Source organism: Oncorhynchus clarkii, chromosome 29 (genome assembly GCF_045791955.1).
Source record: "Oncorhynchus clarkii lewisi isolate Uvic-CL-2024 chromosome 29, UVic_Ocla_1.0, whole genome shotgun sequence".
Lineage (NCBI taxonomy): Eukaryota > Metazoa > Chordata > Actinopteri > Salmoniformes > Salmonidae > Oncorhynchus > Oncorhynchus clarkii.
The window spans coordinates 36,952,434-36,973,288 of record NC_092175.1 but is presented as its reverse complement, the minus strand read 5'-3'; positions in this window follow the sequence as shown (position 1 = coordinate 36,973,288).

Genomic DNA, 20,855 nt, shown 5'->3' with positions numbered 1-20,855 from the left:
ATGCTCACTAAGTCTGTACATAGTCAATGGCTTTCTTAAGTTTGGGTCAGTCACAGTGGTCAGGTATTCTGCCACTGTGTACTTTCTGTTTAGGGCCAAATAATATTCTAGTCTGCTCTGCTTGTTTGTTAATTCTTTCCAATGTGTCAAGTAATTATATTTTTGTTTTCTCATGGGTCTAATTGTGTTGCTGTCCTGGGGCTCTATGGGGTGTGTTTGTGTTTGTGAAGAGAGCCACAGAACCAGCTTGAGTAAGGGACTCTTGGTAGGTGATGGTTTTGTTATGGAAGGTTTGGGAATCACTTCCTTTAATGTGGTTGTATAATTTAATGGCTCTTTTCTGGATTGTGATAGATAGTGGGTATCGGCCTAATTCTGCTCTGCATGCATTATTTGGTGTTTTATGTTGTTTTTGATTTGATTTGATTTTACACCGAGGATATTTTTGCAGAATTTTGCATGCAGAGTCTCAACTTGGTGTTTGTCCCATTTTCTGAATCCTTGGTTGGTGAGCGGATCACAGACCTCACAACCATAAAGAGCAATGGGTTCTATAACTGATTCTATAACTGATTCAAGTATTTTTAGCCAGATCCTCATTGGTATGTCGAATTTTATGTTCCTTTTGATGGCAGAGAAGGCCCATCTTGCCTTGTCTCTCAAATCGTTCACAGCTTTGAGGAAGTTACCTGTGGCACTGATGTTTAGGCCGAGGTACGTATGGTTTTTTGTGTGCTCTCGGGCAACAGTGTGATTGTGTGTCTAGATGGAATTTGTATTTGTGGTCCTGGCAACTAGACCATTTTTATAACACCCTTATTTTTGACTTACTGAAATTTACTGTCAGGGTCCAGGTCTGACAGTTTCTGTGCAGAAGATCCAGGTGGGACCCTGGGGAAGATCCAGGGAGAACCCTGGGACTAGACACCTTGGTTGGGAAGGACCCTGGGACTAAACACATTGGTTGGGGAGGACCCTGGGACTAAACACCTTGGTTGGGGAGGACCCTGGGACTAAACACCTCGCTCTGCAACTGGATCCTGGACTTCCTGACGGGCTGCCCCCAGGTGGTAAGGGTAGGTAACAACACACCCACCATGCTGATCCTCCACACTGGGGCCCCTCAGGGCTGCGTGCTCAGTCCCCTCCTATACTCCCTGTTCACTCATGACTGCATGGCCAGGCACGACTCCAACAGCATCATTAACTTTGCTGATGACACAACAGTGGTAGGCCTGATCACCGACAACGATGAGACAACGATGAGACAGTCTATGCAATGACAACAACCTCTCCCTCAACATGATCAAGACAAAGGAGATGATTGTGGACTACAGGAAAAGGAGGACCGAGCATTCTCATCAACAGGGCTGTAGTGGAGCAGGTTGAGAGCTTCAAGTTCCTTGTTTTCCACAGCACAACAAACTAACATGGTCCAAGCACACTAAGACAGTTGTGAAGAGGGCACATATAAACCTATTCCCCATCAGTAGACTAAGACTCCTGAACAGCTAATCAAATGGCTACCCAGACTATTGGTATTGCCCTCCCCTCTTCTACCCTGCTGCTACTCTCTGTTATTATCTATGCATAGTCACTTTAATAACTCTACCTACATGTACATATTACCTCAAATACATTGACACCAGTGCCCCCGCACATTGACTCTGTACCGGTACACTCTGTATTTGATTTGATTTGACAGAAGCACCAGATCATCAGCAAACAGTAGACATTTAACTCCAGATTCAAGTAGGGTGAGGCCTGGTACTGCAGACTTGTCTAGTGCCCTCGCCAATTTGTTGATGTATATGTTGAAGAGGGTGCGGCTTAAGCTGTGTCCCTGTCTCACCCCACTGCCCTGTGGAAAGAAAAGTGTTGCCATTTTTAACCACACATTTGTTGTTTGTGTACATGGATTTTATTTCTCTCTCTCTCTCTTTCTCTCTCTCTCTGCATGCTGGGAGTGTTTGGTGCATGCTGGGAATTGTATGAGCGAGTGCGAGTGTTGTCTGGAGTTAGAACGCCTGTTTTTTCCTTCTTGTTTTTTTTCTTGGTGGTTTTCCTTTTTCTGTGCATGATTAAGGTGATTATTTATTGTATTTATTTGTTGTGGTAGAATTAAGTATGTTGTTTTTCTTGGCAAAATTGCCCTGGCTTTGGTGGGGACGCCGTCCCTGTCACTTCTGCACGGCTTTAGGTGTGTTACTGAAGCTAATGTCACTGTGGAGGAGTTTCTGGTCGCCGTAGGAGAGAAGGTAGGATATGAGAATGTTGCTTATGCGTCGAGGATGAATTTCTTAAAGAAGAGCGTCTTGTTGATCGTATGGTTGAGCATGGCGTACTTCTTAAAGAAGAGTGTCTGGTTGATCGTATGGTTGAGCATGACATACTACTTAAAGAAGAGTGTCTTGTTGATCGTATGGTTGAGCATGGTGTACTTCTTAAAGAAGAGTGTCTTGTAGATCAGATGGTTGAGCATGGCGTACTTCTTAAAGAAGAGTGTCTGGTTGATCGTATGGTTGAGCATGGCGTACTTCTTAAAGTAGAGCGTCTTGTTGATCGTATGGTTGAGCATGGCGTACTTCTTAAAGAAGAGTGTCTGGTTGATCGTATGGTTGAGCATGGCATACTTCTTAAAGAAGAGCGTCTGGTTGATCGTATGGTTGAGCATGGTGTACTTCTTAAAGAAGAGAGTCTGGTTGATCGTATGGTTGAGCATGGCGTACTTCTTAAAGAAGAGCGTCTTGTTGATCGTATGGTTGAGCATGGCGTACTTCTTAAAGAAGAGTGTCTGGTTGATCGTATGGTTGAGCATGGTGTACTTCTTAAAGAAGAGTGTCTTGTTGATCGTATGGTTGAGCATGGCGTACTTCTTAAAGAAGAGTGTCTGGTTGATCGGATGGTTGAGCATGGCGTACTTCTTAAAGAAGAGCGTCTTGTTGATCGTATGGTTGAGCATGGCGTACTTCTTAAAGAAGAGCGTCTTGTTGATGGTATGGTTGAGCATGGCGTACTTCTTAAAGAAGAGTGTCTTGTTGATCGTATGGTTGAGCATGGTGTACTTCTTACAGGAATGTTTATTCCAGTTACGCCACTTTTTTCTCCATCAACAAGGGTAACGATTTCAAATGTACCACCGTTTATTCCCAATGAGCTATTGTAGTGCGAGTTATTGCGGTTTGGGAAGTTTGCAAGTTCAATTAGATTGTCCTGTTGGGTTGCAAACACACGGCTTTGAAAAAGGTTATATTGTTTTGGCGACATGTGTTGATGTTTTTGGACTCACCGGAGCAGACTTTGGAGTCATCGTTTAAAGTCAAGTATGACAACAGACTGCAAATGGCTTATGCTAGTACGGGTAGTCAACGGTGTTTTGAGTGTGGGGATGTTGGTCATAAGCGACATGCTTGCCTGAAAAAGGAGAAGGTGGAGGGAGGGGCGCAGGTGGTCCTCGTAACGTCTGGACCCACTGATGTAGGGAGAGTTGGGCCAACAGTGGTAGAGCAGTCACCCAAGCACCTGTTACTGAGGAACAAGTTGTCTGTGTTGAGGGCACAAAGTTGCAACTTGTACCAGAGTGGAACACAGCATCTATTATGCAGCAGAAAAATATTGTTGTCGGAGGTAAGGACGGATCTGGGGAGCCATTTCCTTAGACTGGTGAAGAGATGCCCTGTACGAGTGATGGGGTACAGGAGGGGGTTCATGTGGAGCTAGTCTCCCAGGTAGTGGAGGAGATGCCCAGTACGAGTGATGGGGTACAGGAGGGGGTTCATGTGGAGCTAGTCTCCCCGGTAGTGGAGGAGATGCCCACTACAAGTAATGGGGTACAGGAGAGGGTTCAGGTGGGGCTAGTCTCCCAGGTAGTGGAGGAGATGCCCAGTACAAGTGATGTGGTGCAAGTGGGGAGTGTTGAGAGGGATGTGCCTGAGGGGAGTCAGGGGTCTGTGGCCTCAGTTGAGGAGGATCAGGAGAAGGATATGGATCTCTCTCTTGATATGACAGCAACTGGCGACGACTCAATTTATAATCTAGAGGAGGTAAATGGGTTCCTGGATCAGACTTTTGGGAAATCTGTCAAATCTTACAGATTTGAGATCTTATTCAGATTTGAATAAGAGGGTTTGGGTATTAGAAGTAATTAAATAGAAAAGGCTTCATGTGTTTTTTTCTACAGGACACATAGTGATGAGGCCAATGAGGTTGACTGGGGTATGTGGTGGGAGGGGCAGCATATAGTCAGTCATGGACCTAATTTCAGTGCTGGGGTGACAATTTTGTTTTCCTCAGGCTTAGGGGTGACTGTGGTGTCTACAACAGAGATTGTCAAGGGTCAGGTTTTATTGGTCAGGCAGATGTTGTGTATTTTTCTGTTTATGCTCCTAATGAGGGTTCAGAGCGGAAACCTGAAGACAGCGTGACCAAGAGGGGTGTATGGTTTTAGGGGGAGACTGGAACTGTACAGTGGATTTTACTGTTGACCGCACTGCTGAAGAACCTCACCTGCGGTCAGCTGTCTGGTCTATTAATTAACTGAGTTTGAGCTTTCTGATGTGTGGAGAGTAAGGAATGCAAAGGTTAGGCAGTACACATGGTTAAAAGTTCATGAAGGTGGTGTCAATGCAGCAAGGTTAGACAGGTTGTATGTATCTGATCACTACTGTAGTAGGGTTGGAAGGTTAGACAGGTTGTATGTATCTGATCACTACTGTAGTAGTGTTGGAAGGTTAGACAGGTTGTATGTATCTGATCACTACTGTAGTAGGGTTGAGTAGGGTTGGAAGGTTAGACAGGTTGTATGTATCTGATCACTACTGTAGTAGGGTTGGAAGGTTAGACAGGTTGTATGTATCTGATCACTACTGTAGTAGGGTTGGAAGGTTAGACAGGTTGTATGTATCTGATCACTACTGTAGCAGGGTTGGAAGGTTAGACAGGTTGTATGTATCTGATCACTACTGTAGCAGGGTTGGAAGGTGTGCCATTACTCCTGTGGGTTTTTCTGATCACCATAATGTGTCTATTGATATGCACTTGTCCTGTCCACGAAGGTCATCACCTTACTGGTTATTTTATTGTTAAGTTGTTACATGATGTAATGTTTTGTGAAAGGTTTTTGTTGTTTTGGGTCAAATGGAGGGTTAAAAAAGGGAATTTTGAGTCCTTGAGACAATGGTGGGAGGTTGGGAAGGCCCAAATACGATTGTTTTGTCAAGAGTATACTGCTCTGTCTCGTATTGAAGTTAAAGAGGGCCCTTGAACAGGACATCAAATCTATTGAATTGAATTTGCTCACTCTGAATGACCCCAGACTAATGAACATACAGGACAAGAGACATGAACTGAGGTCGCTTTTACATGAAAGAGTGAAGGGTGCCTTGATTAGGTCTCGTTTTGCTACCCTCAAGGATATGCATTTTTTTTTAACCTAGGGCAGTCTACATTGCAACGCAAACAGTTGGTCTGCCTTCGTCTCCCTGATGGGAAGGTGACCACAGATGACGGTGAGATGTGCCAACGTGCAGTGGATTTCTACTCTTCCCTCTATAAGGCGGAGTACTGTACTGAACAATTGTTACATGGACTTCCTCAATTGGGCCCAGTGCAGAGAGTTGCTCTGGACTCTGACATTACTCTGCAGGAGCTGTCCACATCAGTTATGCAGCTCACATCAGGCCGAGCTCCTGGCATCGATGGTTTACCATCTGAGTTTTATAAGATCTATCGGGGGGGATTTTTATGAAGTGGTTCCTGTATCCTGTCAATGTGCTGTGCTTTCATTGTTGCCAAAAAAGGGGGATTTGGCTCTGTTGCATTGCTGTGAGCAGAATACACAATTGTATCTGAATGTTTCTCAAACAGGTTCAACGAGTATCTGGGGCTGTTGGGCCACAAGGACCTGTTTTACTGTGGACTTGACTGCTCTATTTAATAACTTGTGTCTAATAAGAGATGTTTTAGACATTTGTAAACTGTCTGATGTAAATGTGGGTTTACTTTCTTTGCATCAGGAGAAGGGCTTTGACCGTGTGGACCCCCAGTACTTGTTCAAAACAATGAAAGCCTTTGGTTTTGGGGATGTCTTTTTGTCTTGGATGAGATTACTGTATGCTGGGGCCTCATGTATGGTGAAGGTGGGGGGTGGTTTGAGTTGCCCCATCCTCGTCCAAAGGGGTATCATGCAGGGATGCCTAATTTCAGGGCAGTTATATAGTCGATTGAACCAATGCTTTGTTTTTAAGAGCGAAATTGACTAGTTTCTCTGTGCCAGGTGTAATGAAGGGTCCCACGATAGCACTGTCTGCATATGCAGATGACGTGAGTTTTTAGTACAGGGGGTGAGGATGTTAAGGTTCTCTCAAATGCTTTAAAGGTGTATGAGGGGGCCTCCTCAGCTAGAGTCGGATCGCTGTGGCCAGGTCAGCTGCAGACGGGCTCTGCTCCACGGTTACCAGGGGGGATTCAGTGGGCCAGAGATGGGATGAAGACTTCTAGGCTCCAATGTCTTTCAGAAAAAGAACTGGGAGGGTGTAGTGGAGAAAGTGTGTGCCAGATTGTCAAGGTGGAAATGGGTGCTACCCCAACTGTCTTATAGAGGAAGGGTGCTGGTAGCCAATAAGCTAGCTGCCTCTGCCCTGTGGCAAAGACTAATGATTGTACAGCCACTAGGGATTCTGATACAAGAGCTTCAGAGGACCATTGTCAATATCTTCTGGTCTGGACAGCATTGGATTAAAGCTGCGGCCCTGTACCTGCCACTGCACGAGGGTGGCCAAGGCCTGGTGGACATTTCTTCTAGGATCATGGCTTTCCGGCTTCAAGCAGCCCAGAGACTGTTGTACAGTGATGGTTCTAGCTGGGTCGACACAGCCTAAACATTGATGAGGAGAAAGGCTGTTTGGGCTTAGACAAGCACCTTTTCCTCTTAAAGCTAGAGGGGGGGGGGATTTGTCTGGCTTAACCCCATTTTATGAGTCTGTTATTAAGCAGGCTTGGAGAGTTTTTGTAAAGTCCCGTAAGGCCGGCACGCCAACAGGGATGTGGCTTTTTGGAGAGACAATTTTTTTTTACAACACTGCCATCCAGTCCCGTGCTGTGGATTCAGCCAGCCTACGTTCATGTCTGTTAGGTGTGGGGTGTACCAAGCTGGGTCATCTGATGCGGAGCAGGAGCAGATCATTGGAGGAGCTGGAAGAAAGAGCAGGGATCCGATCATCTTGCCTACTGAGGAAGGTCGTAGCTGAGGTCTGTAATTCCTTGCCAGTACTTCATCGGCAGTATGTGACTGACACTTCCAATTCTGATGGACGGGGGGTCTGGATTATGTGTTCCCTGCGCTGAATGTTAGTGCTGCGGCGGGGGCATTAGAGGAGGACGTGGGGATGCTGTTTTCCTTCAATACCCCGGAGCTGGAGGAGTTCAAGGCAGTGGGAAAGAAGGCCATGTGCAAAATCTGTGTAAAAGTGTCCCGTGCTTCTTCCCTGGAAGGGGTCAAATCTACGAGGTGGGCGGGTGTGCCTCCCCAAAAGGCTGTTGGCGGTCTTTATACAAACTGCCTATTGAAAAGAAGACAGCTGACCTCCAATGGAGGATAATACATGAAGCCATAGTCACCAACATACATCTGGTGCACCTGGATCCTACTGTTGGGGAGGGGTGTCCAATATGCATCTGGTACACCTGGATCCTACTGTTGGGGAGGGGTGTCCAATATGCATCTGGTACACCTGGATCCTACTGTTGGGGAGGGGTGTCCAATATGCATCTGGTACACCTGGATCCTACTGTTGGGGAGGGGTGTCCAATATACATCTGGTGCACCTGGATTGTACTGTTGGGGAGGGGTGTCCAATATGCATCTGGTACACCTGGATCGTACTGTTGGGGAGGGTGTCTATTCTGTGCTGAGTCTGGAACTCTGGCACATCTGTTCTGACAGTGTCCCTGGTTGTTCGGGATGATTGACCTAATCACTAGCTGGTTCTCAGCTCTGGGAGAGGTTCTCTTCCCAACAGTTTATATTTGGGCTAAAGTACATCCTCGGAAGGGGCCACAGTGTCTCCTGACCCCTCCTGTCTCAGCCTCCAGTATTTATGCTTCCTTCCTTCCTATCCTTCCTGTTTGGCCCTGTCCGGGGGTGTCCTCGGATGGGGCCATAGTGTCTCCTGACCCCTCCTGTCTCAGCCTCCAGTATTTATGCTGCAGGAGTTTATGTGTCGGGGGGCTAGGGTCAGTTTGTTATATCTGGAGTACTTCTCCTGTCCTATTCGGTGTCCTGTGTGAATCTAAGTGTGCGTTCTCTAATTCTCTCCTTCTCTCTTTCTTTCTCTCTCTCGGAGGACCTGAGCCCTAGGACATTGCCCCAGGACTACCTGACATGATGACTCCTTGCTGTCCCCAGTCCACCTGGCCGTGCTGCTGCTCCAGTTTCAACTGACCTGAGCCCTAGGACCATGCCCCAGGACTACCTGACATGATGACTCCTTGCTGTCCCCAGTCCACCTGACCGTGCTGCTGCTCCAGTTTCAACTGTTCTGCCTTATTATTATTCGACCATGCTGGTCATTTATGAACATTTGAACATCTTGGCCATGTTCTGTTATAATCTCCACCCGGCACAGCCAGAAGCGGACTGGCCACCCCACATAGCCTGGTTCCTCTCTAGGTTTCTTCCTAGGTTTTGGCCTTTCTAGGGAGTTTTTCCTAGCCACCGTGCTTCTACCCCTGCATTGCTTGCTGTTTGGGGTTTTAGGCTGGGTTTCTGTACGGCACTTTGAGATATCAGCTGATGTACGAAGGGCTATATAAATACATTTGATTTGATTTGTTTAGTCGAAGGGGTGTTGTTCTTTTTCTTAATTTTGTGTCAGGGGCAGCTAAATTAGCAATATAGAAGACCCAAAATAACAGTATTTGGGGACAGGGGATGGTGGACGTTATGGGAATGCTGGAGGGGATGTTGGCAGCAAGACTGAGGGTTGTGTTTGACTATTACAAAATGGTTAACAATATTGATCTGTTTATGAGGATATGTGGTACTCAGAGGCTGTTGTGTTATTAAGTTACTGTGGAGGAAGATTTGGTGTTGTGTTTTTAATGTATGTGTAACCATGGTTTTGTATGAGTGTTTATTGTGTTGTGAGTTCCCAGACCCATTAAAGGTTATTTAAAACTCAAACTCTCTCTCATGTCTCTCTCTCTCTTGTCTCTCTGTCTCTTGTCTCTCTCATGTCTCTCATGTTTCTAATGTCTGTCTCTCTCTCTCTCTCATCTCTCTCATCGCTCGCATCTCTCTCTCTCTCTCTCTCTCTCTCTCTGTCTCTCTCTCATATGTCTCTCTCTCTCTCTCTCTCTCTCATGTCTCTCTCGCTCATGTCTGTCTCTCTGTCTCTCGTCTCTCTGTCTCTCTCATGTCTCTCTCTCTGTCTCTCTCTCTCTCTCTCTCATGTCTCTCTGCCTCTCTCATGTCTCTCATCTCTCTCTCATGTTTCTCATGTCTCTCTCTCTCTCATGTATCTCTCGCTCTCTCATGTCTCTCTCGCTCATCTCTCTTTTTCTCTCTCTCTCTCTCTCTCTCTCTCTCTCTCTCTCTCTCTCTCTCATGTTTCTCATGTCTCTCTCTCTCTCACATCTCTCATGTCCCTCTCTCATGTCTCTCTCTCACATCTCTCTCTCATGTTTCTCATGTCCCTCTCTCATGTCTCTCTCTCTCTCTCTCATGTCCCTCTCTCATGTCCCTCTCTCTCATGTTTCTCATGTCTCTCATGTTTCTAATGTCTGTCTCTCTCTCTCTCATCTCTCTCTCTCTCACACATCTCTTTCTCTCATGTCTCTCTCTCTCTCTCTCTCATGTCTCTATCTCTCACGTCTCTCTCTCTCTCTCTCGTCTCTCTCTCTCTCTCGTCTCTCACATCTCTTTCTCTCTCACATCTCTCTCTCTCATGTTTCTCATGTCCCTCTCTCTCTCTCTCTCTCTCTCCTAATATCACAGCATCTCTATAACAGTGGAGAAAGAATATACTGTGTGTGTGCATGTGTGTTGCCTCAGGCATCATCACACAACGTGTAAACATATATGTGACTGTTTTCACAGACAAACAGAACGTGGTGGGATGATCTCTACTCTCAGTTCAGATTATGTCTGGTTGTAGTGCAGATCAGTACTCTGCCCTGCAGTAGAGTACAGCTTTGTTGGTAAAACTCACAGACGAGTTGTATTCACCCATTGGGTCATACAGCTGCATAAGACAAAGAACATATTCACACAGCACTGATATTTAACCCTTTCTCCTATGATGAGCCCCTCCTTACACATCTGAACATCTGAACAACAACACTTCTGTTGCTATACATAAGATTAGTGATATATGTTCTTCCTCACTTCATCTAACCTGACCTCTGTCCCAAAGGACTCACTCCTCCCCAACTCACGGACAGACTGTTTCTCTCCTCCTCCCATAGTATCCCTGATGTCTGACAATAACATATTCTGGTAGAACGTTCTACGTTCCCCTCTCCCTTCGGTGACATGAATAAGGATATTTCATATTTTCAATTTTAAAAGTCAGAACCCAACACCAGAATACACTGTCTAGCCATCTTCATAGCAGAAAGAGAAAGCGAGAGAGAGGGACAGAGAGAGAGAGTGTCACGGGTAACTTGGTGCGTGAGGGAAGAATCAGGCGCAGAGAGCATATAGTTCCACAGGAAGACGTCCACTTTTAATATCGCACAGAAAATAATGCCCAACAAAACAGGGCGTGGAAAATGTGGACCAACCCAACACAACAGGGTACCAGGTTCAGAGCACGAACACCAAAAAAACATACACACGTAACATTTGAGTAATCCCGCACGAAACAAGGGCGGGTAAACGTACTATAAATAAGGAAGCCCATCAAGCACACAAATAGACAGGTGCAACTAATAAGACAAAACAAACAGACAACGAAAAAGGGATCGGTGGCGGCTAGTAGGCTGGTGACGACGACCGCCGAGCCCCGCCCGAACTTCGGTGGAAGTCGAGAGAGAGAGAGAGAGAGAGAGTCATTGTTCTCTTACCCAAGGCTAGACGGTTCATAATCATAATCTTACAGGGCCATGAACACCTGCTATTACACTTATTACCTCTCAAAGTTTACAGCACAATGCACTACATCGGACCAGGGCCCTATTTCCTATAGAGTGCCCTACATCGGACCAGGGCCCTATTTCCTATAGAGTGCACTACATCGGACCAGGGCCCTATTTCCTATAGAGTGCACTACATCGGACCAGGGCCCTATTTCCTATACAGTGCACTACATCGGACCAGGGCCCTATGGGAACAAGGTGCCATTTGAGATCTAGCCAAAGACACACCTACTGTAGAGAGGACTGTGATTTACACTGGCGTCTTAGTCCAAGTCCATCGTGATCGCTTTAAGACAAAACTGAGATCTTTTTTGGGGAGATTATATATCATTGTGCTTTATAGTTCAACTTAAAATGGTTCATTCCATTCATTTATTTTATTCAGCCAGGGTAGTCCACTCTGCAACACTTGCCACTGTTTAAATGTTGTATCGGTATGCTTTCTACACGAGGTGAGGCAAGGTGATGTCACTGTTTAAATGTTGTATCGGTATGCTTTCTACACGAGGTGAGGCAAGGTGATGTCACTGTTTAAGTCAACAGCGATGAGATGTCACTGTTTCAGTCTATAGCGATGACATGTCACTGTTTCAGTCTATAGTGATGACATGTCACTGTTTCAGTCAACAGCGATGACATGTCACTGTTTCAGTCTATAGTGATGACATGTCACTGTTTCAGTCTATAGTGATGAGATGTCACTGTTTCAGTCTATAGTGATGACATGTCACTGTTTCAGTCTATAGTGATGAGATGTCACTGTTTCAGTCTATAGTGATGACATGTCACTGTTTCAGTCTATAGCGATGACATGTCACTGTTTCAGTCTATAGCGATGACATGTCACTGTCTCAGTCTATAGTGATGACATGTCACTGTCTCAGTCTATAGCGATGACATGTCACTGTCTCAGTCTATAGCGATGACATGTCACTGTTTCAGTCTATAGTGATGACATGTCACTGTCTCAGTCTATAGCGATGACATGTCACTGTTTCAGTCTATAGCGATGACATGTCACTGTTTCAGTCTATAGTGATGACATGTCAACATGTGCTGTAACACATTTTAATATGTAGCCTACATATAGTTGTCCTCTCACCTTTTCCACGTTTGACATTTTGACCAGTCTGTCGATTCACCTTGTCAGTGTTGCACAATATCACTGACGCAGGCCACTTAACACAGTAGAAAACTACAAGACCATAATCCCCCATGTTCTCAGCGTCCGAGGTCAATCCTCTGACGCCTGGTTTGAGATCAAGCATCGTAAATACAAGATGAATGACACCATAGGGAGTTACACATACCCTTATATGTACATCAAAGGGTACCATGGTTACCCTACAGAATATACTGTGAGCCAATCAATACTGAGGCAACGGCTAGAATCAAATGAGACAACCCAACGTTCCACCGAATGACAACCCGACATTCTCCAGCACTATAGCGTACGTTTCTCCACTCCAGGGCCAGGGTTGAATACCCCTGCTCTGACACTTACAGGCCTGCCCTATCTCATTAGTTATGTCAATGAGCAATGTCCTGATTCGTTAACACCCTGGACACAAGCCAGTAATCTGAACCCTGATTTGATAAAATTTGATTTGATTTGATTTGACCAATTATACATCGGAAGGTCAGAGGTGGTGTGGATTCAGGGAAGGCTGTTGGTGTCCCTACAGTACAGCCTTGTGAAGGGTACTGCCAAGCCGCGGGCAGACAGAGGGAAAGGGAGAGAGAAAGAGCGAGAGAGAGAGTGGCTAATAATGGTTTCAGCTCATAGTCTGTCCAGCCAGCTGTAATATATGCACCACCCATCCAATCCCAACTCATTTTCATTAGCATATAAATATTGTCATCATCCATTCCACTCCACTGACCTCCATTATTCCGCCAACACTCCGGAACGTGTTGACCTTCCACTGGGAAATACAGGGTGCTGTCATTGTACCTTCGCCTGTTATAATAAGAGCATCAGGAGCCATTCCAGATTAATCTAACATCCATAAAAACCAATACATTCATATTTACACAGTTTCAGGGTGGCCTTTGGTTTTTCAGCAAAATCGACAGGTAAGTGTGTGTGTGTCTGTGTCTGTGTGAGAGAGAGAGAAATAAACAGAGAGTTTCTGTTTCAATTTAATGTCCAATCTCTGCAATTAACAAGACCTGACGTAAACTTGGCCACCTGCCACAGCTTCTCCCTACCGTGCCATAGCTTCTCCTTACCGTGCCGCAGCTTCTCCCTACCGTGCAACAGCTTCTCCCTACCGTGCCACAGCTTCCTCCTACCGTGCCACAGCTTCTCCCTACCGTGCCACAGCTTCCTCCTACAGTGGTCCAATTACTATTACTTAAAAAAAATGTTTAAAAAAAATCTAAACATACCCATTGTCATCTGGCTAAACCCTGCGCTGCTGAAGGGTAAGTACTATACAAGACAAGTATTCTAGTACCACCTCCCCACTCTTGAATGCTGCCTGTGTGAAATAAACAACAGCAAGGTGTCCAAACGAGTCAGAGGTCAAACTTCACGTTGCCCCTGAAGGTTAGTCTGCTACAACACATGAATAATGGAACAGTGTGTGAATTTAACATGAGACCTTCCCAGGAGGAGCACAAACACACACACACAGGTGTAGTGGGGTAATAATTATCATATACACTTATATTATATATACCTCACACAGTGGCGGCTCCTCAGAAGAGTAAGGGGAGGACCATCCTCCTCAGTGAATTTCAGAAGAAGAAAAATTGGTGAAACATTTTTTTCAAAGTTATCCTTTTTAGATAAAACTATAAAACTAACTACTAAAACTAAATATATTTAGGTCATCAAATATTTTATTAACCCATAAGAGTCTAAACCCTGGGGGGACCATTTAGCGATGTGATTTTGAATTGTAAGACCCCTTGAAAGAATAAAAAATATCTATATTTTTGGCCATACTGCTATTAGCCCATTAAAAAGCATTGAATAACATAGACCCCAGGAAATCAGAAGGAAGTTTGTTCTGAAGCCCTAAATCTTAGAGATATAAGAAAGATCAGGAAACATTAGTTATACTTTTTACATGTATTTAACCCCTTATTTTTAAACAATCTCCATGTACAAAGTACCAGTCATTCAAAGGTTTTTCTTTATTTTTACTATATTCTACGTAGAATAATAGGGAAGACATTGAAACTATGAAATAACACATATGGAATCATGTAGTAACCAAAAAATTGTTAAACAAATCTAAATATAGTTTAGATATTTTTCAAAGTAGCCACCCTTTGCCTTGATGACAGCTTTGCACACTCTTGGCATTCTCTCAACCAGCTTCATGAGTATTGCTTTCCAACAGTATTGAAGGAGTTCCCAAATATGCTGAGCACTTGTTGGCTGCTTTTCCTTCACTTTGCGGTCCAACTCATCCCAAACCATCTCAATTGGGTTGAAGTCGGGTGATTGTGGAGGCCAGGTCATCTGATGCAGCACTCCATCACTCTCCTTGGTCAAATAGTTCTTACACCGCCTGGATGTATGTTTTGAGTCAGTGTACTGTTGAAAAACACATGATAGTCCCACTAAGCACAAACCAGATGGGATGGCGTATCGCTGCAGAATTCTGTGGTAGACATGCTGGTTAAGTGTGCCTTGAATTCTAAATGAATCACGCACAGTGTCACCAGCAAAGCACCCCCACCCCATGTACGTGTTCAAGGTCTGATTCACGCAGTCTCCTCTGAACAGTTGATGTTGAGATGTGTCTGTTACTTGAACTCTGTGAAGCATTTATTTGGGCTGCAATCTGAGGTGCAGTTAACTCTAATGAACTTATCCTCTGCAGCAGAGGTTACTTTAGAGTATCATGTAATAGTCTAAACCTATCAATGTTACATTGAGCTGGGTACATGGAATATAAATGACAGTCATCCAATATGCTGTAATAGAAATAAGGTCTGACCGCAACTGACCAACTGAAATTTAAATGCAACTCATCATAGGACTGAGCAATTAGCCCATTAACTGAATTATCTGACTCAATAAGATAAATAGCAAGAGACTATCGTTACAGCAATAGACAATCAATCATCATCAATCATGTCTGAGAATGGAATTCTAAATACAAGTGTAAAATGAATAGAAGCTTAAGTTACAAATCATCACAATACATTTTCACCTTCATTTAACTAGGCAAGTCGGTTAAGAACAAATTCTTATTTTCAATGACAGCCTAGGAACAGTGGGTTAACTGCCTTGTTCAGGGGCAGAACGACAGATTTGTACTTCATCAGCTCGGGGATTTGAACTTGCAACCTTCGGGTTACTAGTCCAACGCTCTAACCACTAGGCTACCCTGCCGCCCACATAATTTGAAGCATGGTCAGAGAGAGCGAGGGAGACAAAGAAACCATGGACCCATAGCGCACGGGGAGAGAAAAATCAGGAACAAAAAAAGAGAAAGAGAAAATGAATTTAAGACTCTTTATAACATCTGAGTTGTTGACCAAAAGCATTACTGAATGTTATCCTCCAATCAGATATCAGACCTACAGACCTGTAAAGACAACATAACCTCTGCTTCTCAGTGCTGTGACAATTGGGGTTGGTGAGATCATCACATAGAGTGTTGAATTCCTGAGAAGACAACAAAACCTTTTGCATAGTGTTTATAAGTTACTTCGGGGACTGGACCACCCTATATATGCAAGTCATGCACGTATGCAAGCGCACACACACACACACACACACACACACACACACACACACACACACACACACACACACACACACACACACACACACACACACGGAGTCAGAAAGGACACTAAAGCGTGTCTACCACAGGCCTCCTGCAGTCCAACAAACCACCTGGGAAACCTGGCTGCCGCTTCTAACAGACATGTCACTGGAATTAGAGATATGATGAAAATATATGTAGTGATACCATCATGATCATACTGCTTTGGATTCATACTTAATTCTCTCTCTCTCTCTCTCTCTCTCTCTCTCTCTCTGTCCCCCCCCCTCTCTCTCTCTCTCTCTGTCCCCCCCCCTCTCTCTCTCTCTCTCTGTCCCCCCCCTCTCTCTCTCTCTGTCCCCCCCCTCTCTCTCTCTCTCTGTCCCCCCCCTCTCTCTCTCTCTGCCCCCCCCCCCCCTCTCTCTCTCTCTCTCTCTGTCCCCCTCTCTCTCTCTGTCCCCCCCTCTCTCTCTCTCCCTCTCTCTCCCTCTCTCTGTCCACCCCTCTCTATCTCTCTCTCTCTCTCTCTCCCCCTCTCTCTCGTCACAACTTGTTTACGTGCTGCTGTGCGTTGTGTTACTTGCGTTACTTTGCTACCTGCCTTTTAAATACCGTAACATTTTTCATTAAACTTTTTTACCCCGGATGCTTTATCTGGACAGGACCTCCAACAGTCGAAGCTAAGTAGTAATATTAACATGATGCCTTCTAATTGCAGTCGCTGTACTCATAATATACAGGAGAATGATCGCCTTATGGTGAGGACAGCCGTGCTGCAAGCCCAGCTTCAGACGCAATCGTTAGGCAAGGGTAATTTCAGAGTAGGAAAGGATGAAACAGCATCTGTGCCACCAGTAAGTACAGATAGTAACGTTAGTATAAATCCCCCCGCACAGTCCCCACAGCCGGAAATACTTTCTCATGGCTTCTGGAAGGAAATGCTCAACCAATGTCGCTTATTCAGCCGACAGAAACTTTCAACCGGTTTTCCCCATTAAGCAACATGTCGGAGTCTGAGGCCGAGCCTTCTCTGGTCTCTCCTCCACCCGTTATGGGGTCTGAGATGCCGAAGCCTCCCACCATTAGCTCTGACAAATTGAAAACCCTAGTAATTCGGCGACTCCATTACCCGCAGCATTAGACTTAAAAATAATCATCCAGCGATCATACACTGTTTACCAGGGGGCAGGGCTACCGACGTTAAGGCTAATCTGAAGAGGGTGCTGGCTAAGGCTAAAACTGGCGAGTTTAGAGAGTATAGGAATATTGTTATCCACGTCGGCACCAACAATGTCAGGATGAAACAGTCAGAGGTCACCAAGAGCAATATAGCCTCAGCGTGTAAACAGCTAGAAAGATGTGTCGGCATCGAGTAATTGTCTCTGGCCCCCCTCCCAATTAAGGGAAGTCATGAACTCTACAGCAGAGTCTCACAACTCAATCGCTAGTTGAAAACTGTTTTCTGCCCCTCCCAAAAGATAGAATTTGTAGATAATTGGCCCTCTTTCTGGGACTCACCCACAAACAGGACCAAGCATGGCCTGCTGAGGAGTGATAGACTCCTTCCTAGCTGGAGGGATGCTCTCATCTTATCTATGAGCATAGACAGGGCTCTAATTCTAGCTCCACAGTGAGATAGGGTACAGGCCAGGCAGCAGGCTGTTAGCCAGCCTGCCAGCTTACATGGCGGTGTTCGCTTTAGCAATCTCACTGGAATAAGGACCTCCATTCCTGTCATTATTGAAAGAGATCTTGATATCTCACATCTCAAAATAGGGGTACTTAATGTTATAGTTATAGTCAATTAACTAATCGCTGATCATAATCTTGATGCAATTGGCAAGACTGAAACATAGCTTAAGCCTGATGAATTTACTGTGTTAAATGAGGCCTCACCTCCTGGCTACACTAGTGACTATATCCCCCGCGCATCCTGCAAAAGAGGAGGAGGTTGTGTTGCTTACATTTACGATAGCAAATTTTAATTTACAAAAAAGAAAATGACTGCTTTTTCGTCTTTTGTGTTTCTAGTCATAAAATCTATGCAGCCTACTCAATCCCATTTTATAGCTACTGTTTACAGGCCTCCTGGGCCGTATACAGCGTTCCTCACTGAGTTCCCATCGGGACTTGTAGTCATAGCAGATAATATTCAAATTTTTTGTGACTTTAATATTCACATGGAAAAGTCCACAGACCCACTCCAAAAGGCTTTCGGAGCCATCATCGACTCAGTGGGTTTTGTCAAACATGTCTCCGGACCTACTCACTGCCACAGTCATACTCTGGACTTAGCTTTGTTCCAGTGCTAAGCTAGTGCTTCATCTCTTCTCCGGCCTGGGTCTGGCCACAATACTTTGTCCACATCACAAGATACGTTTTCTCTTGCCAAACATGGAGGGAAGTATCTCCTAGCATGGCGTATCCAACCTTGGACAGAGGCAACCTCTATGTCCCCACATGGAGGGAAGTATCTCCTAGCATGGTGTATCCAACCTTGGACAGAGGCAACCTCTATGTCCCCACATGCGTCCTCCATTGCCTGGAGAAGCGGCATGCGGGCATAGGGTTGGCGATCATACACTTTCCAGCGCCAGGCTGAGAAGAATTCCTCTATGGGATTTAGAAAAGGTGAATATGGGGGTAGGTACAAACCTACAAATTGTGGATGGGTGGCAAACCCGTTTTGGACCAGAACAGCCCGGTGAAAACTAATATTGTCCCATAAACCTAGCAGGCTCCTGATCTGGTTCAGGGACAAGCATTGTGTAAATTGCATCCAGAAAAGTGAGCATATGGCCGGTGTTGTACGGACCCAGTGTGGCATTGTGATGGAGGACCCCGTTTTGAGTGGTGGCAGCACACATAGTTATATTACCCCCACGCTGTCCAGGGACATTGGTAATTGCCCTCTGTCCTATTACATTTCTTCCACGGCGCCTGGTTTTGGTGAGGTTGAAGCCAACCTCATCCACATAAATAAATTAATGGCAAATTACATGGGCATCCAGCTCCAATACTCTCTGTAACAGACAAAAGGATATACAGATGAGTAAATATGGTATGTCTGAAGTACTGGAAGTAGTGTTGCATACATACCTCTACAAAGTCATGTCGCATATTCTTGACTCTGTCAGAGTTTTTCTCAAATGGCACCTTGTAAAGTTGTTTCATCGTTGGAGAATGCGTTGTATGGTCGACAGGCTTACAGCATTGATGTTGTTAAATATGGTGTCATTATTCAAGATATTCTCTCTTATCTCTCGAATCCTAATTGCATTGTTGACCAAAACCATATTTATAATTGCAGTCTCTTGTACATCTGTAAACAAGCGTCCTCGTCCTCCATGATGTCTTTGCCTTTCCACTCTGTACAGAATTCAAACACAGTATGTGTTCAGCATAGGAACTGTAAACAATGTATAAAAAAAATGTAGTACAGCCTGATAACCAACCTCATTCATTCAATGCAGTGCAGTAAATGGATGGCTTAGAGTTACAAATGTTTATGCAATACTATGCAGTCATACGTATTTTACAGTACATTACTGTAATGCTAAAATAGTCATTAGATAGTTGCATACCTGTTCTCATTTCTGAAGGTTCGAATTATGGACGCCACTGTAAATCGATTCAAATTGGGCTGGACTCTCAGTCCAGCCTCTCTCATGGTCAAACCGTGGTTGATCACATGATCAACAAGTGTTGCCCTAAGCTCATCAGAGATGGCTCTCCTTCCTTCTCTTTTTTGCCTTTGCCCTCGTCTTCGTCTTCGTCTTCCTCTTCCTCTTCCTCTCCCTCCTACTCCTTTTGCTCTCTGTCCATTGTTGGCATCCATTGTTCAAAACAGGTAATCTGACCTTTGACCTATTTATAGGCCTATACTACAGTAAAGCAGTGATTGGTTAGTGATCAATTAAGCTATTAGTGTTTGCACATGTGAGGAGTGTGTGTGACCTGGTGAATAAGTGTAGCATTTTGATTGGTTGTGTTTGGAAAAGGAAAGCAAGTCACTTCCTGTTAGATTTTTGTGTTTTAGGTAGAGAATTGTGTGTAGTGTTTTGAAAAAAGTGTTTTATGCAATTGACAACTGAGTCAAAGACTGAGAAATAGCTTATGGTTTTGGATATTTGGTGTGTAGTTCAGCACTTTGAGTGAGAGGTTTCAAAAATCGTGTGACATGAAAAGATTTTGTGTGTAAGCAGTTGGAAAAAACTGTAATACACTCACTCACTGATCTTGCTTCCCGACTCTCAGGGCACATCGTTCCAATTAGAAAGCAAATTACAGACTCCTCTTTAAATCTGCATATTTCTCCAAAGCTCAGTTGTCCTGAGTCTGCACAACACTGCCAGGACCTGTAAATGTAAGCGAGACACTCAATTTTTTTTAAAATACAAAAAAATGCTCTTGACACATTGATGAAAATAATCATGGCCTCTAAACCTTCAAGCTGCATACTGGACCCTATTCCAACTAAACTACTGAAAGAGCTTCTTCCTGTGCATGGCCCTCCTATGTTGAACATAATAAACGGCTCTCTATCCACCGGATGTGTACCAAACTCACTAAAAGTGGCAGTAATAAAGCCTCTCTTGAAAAAGCCAAACCTTGACCCAGAAAATATAAAAAACTATTGGCCTCTATCGAATCTCCCATTCCTCTCAAAAGGTTTAGAAAAAGCAGTTGCAAGACAAATGTATACGAAATGCTTCAGTCTGGTTTTAGACGCCATCATAGCACTGAGACTGCACTTGTGAAGGTGGTAAATGACCTTTTAATGACGTCAGACTGAGGCTCTGCATCTGTCCTCGTGCTACTAGACCTCAGTACTGCTTTTGATACCATCGATCACCACATTATTTTGGAGAGATTGGAAACCCAAATTGGTCGACACGGACAAGTTCTGGCCTGGTTTAGATCTTATCTGTCGGAAAGACATAAGTTTGTCTCTGTGAATGGTTTGTCCTCTGACAAATCAACTGT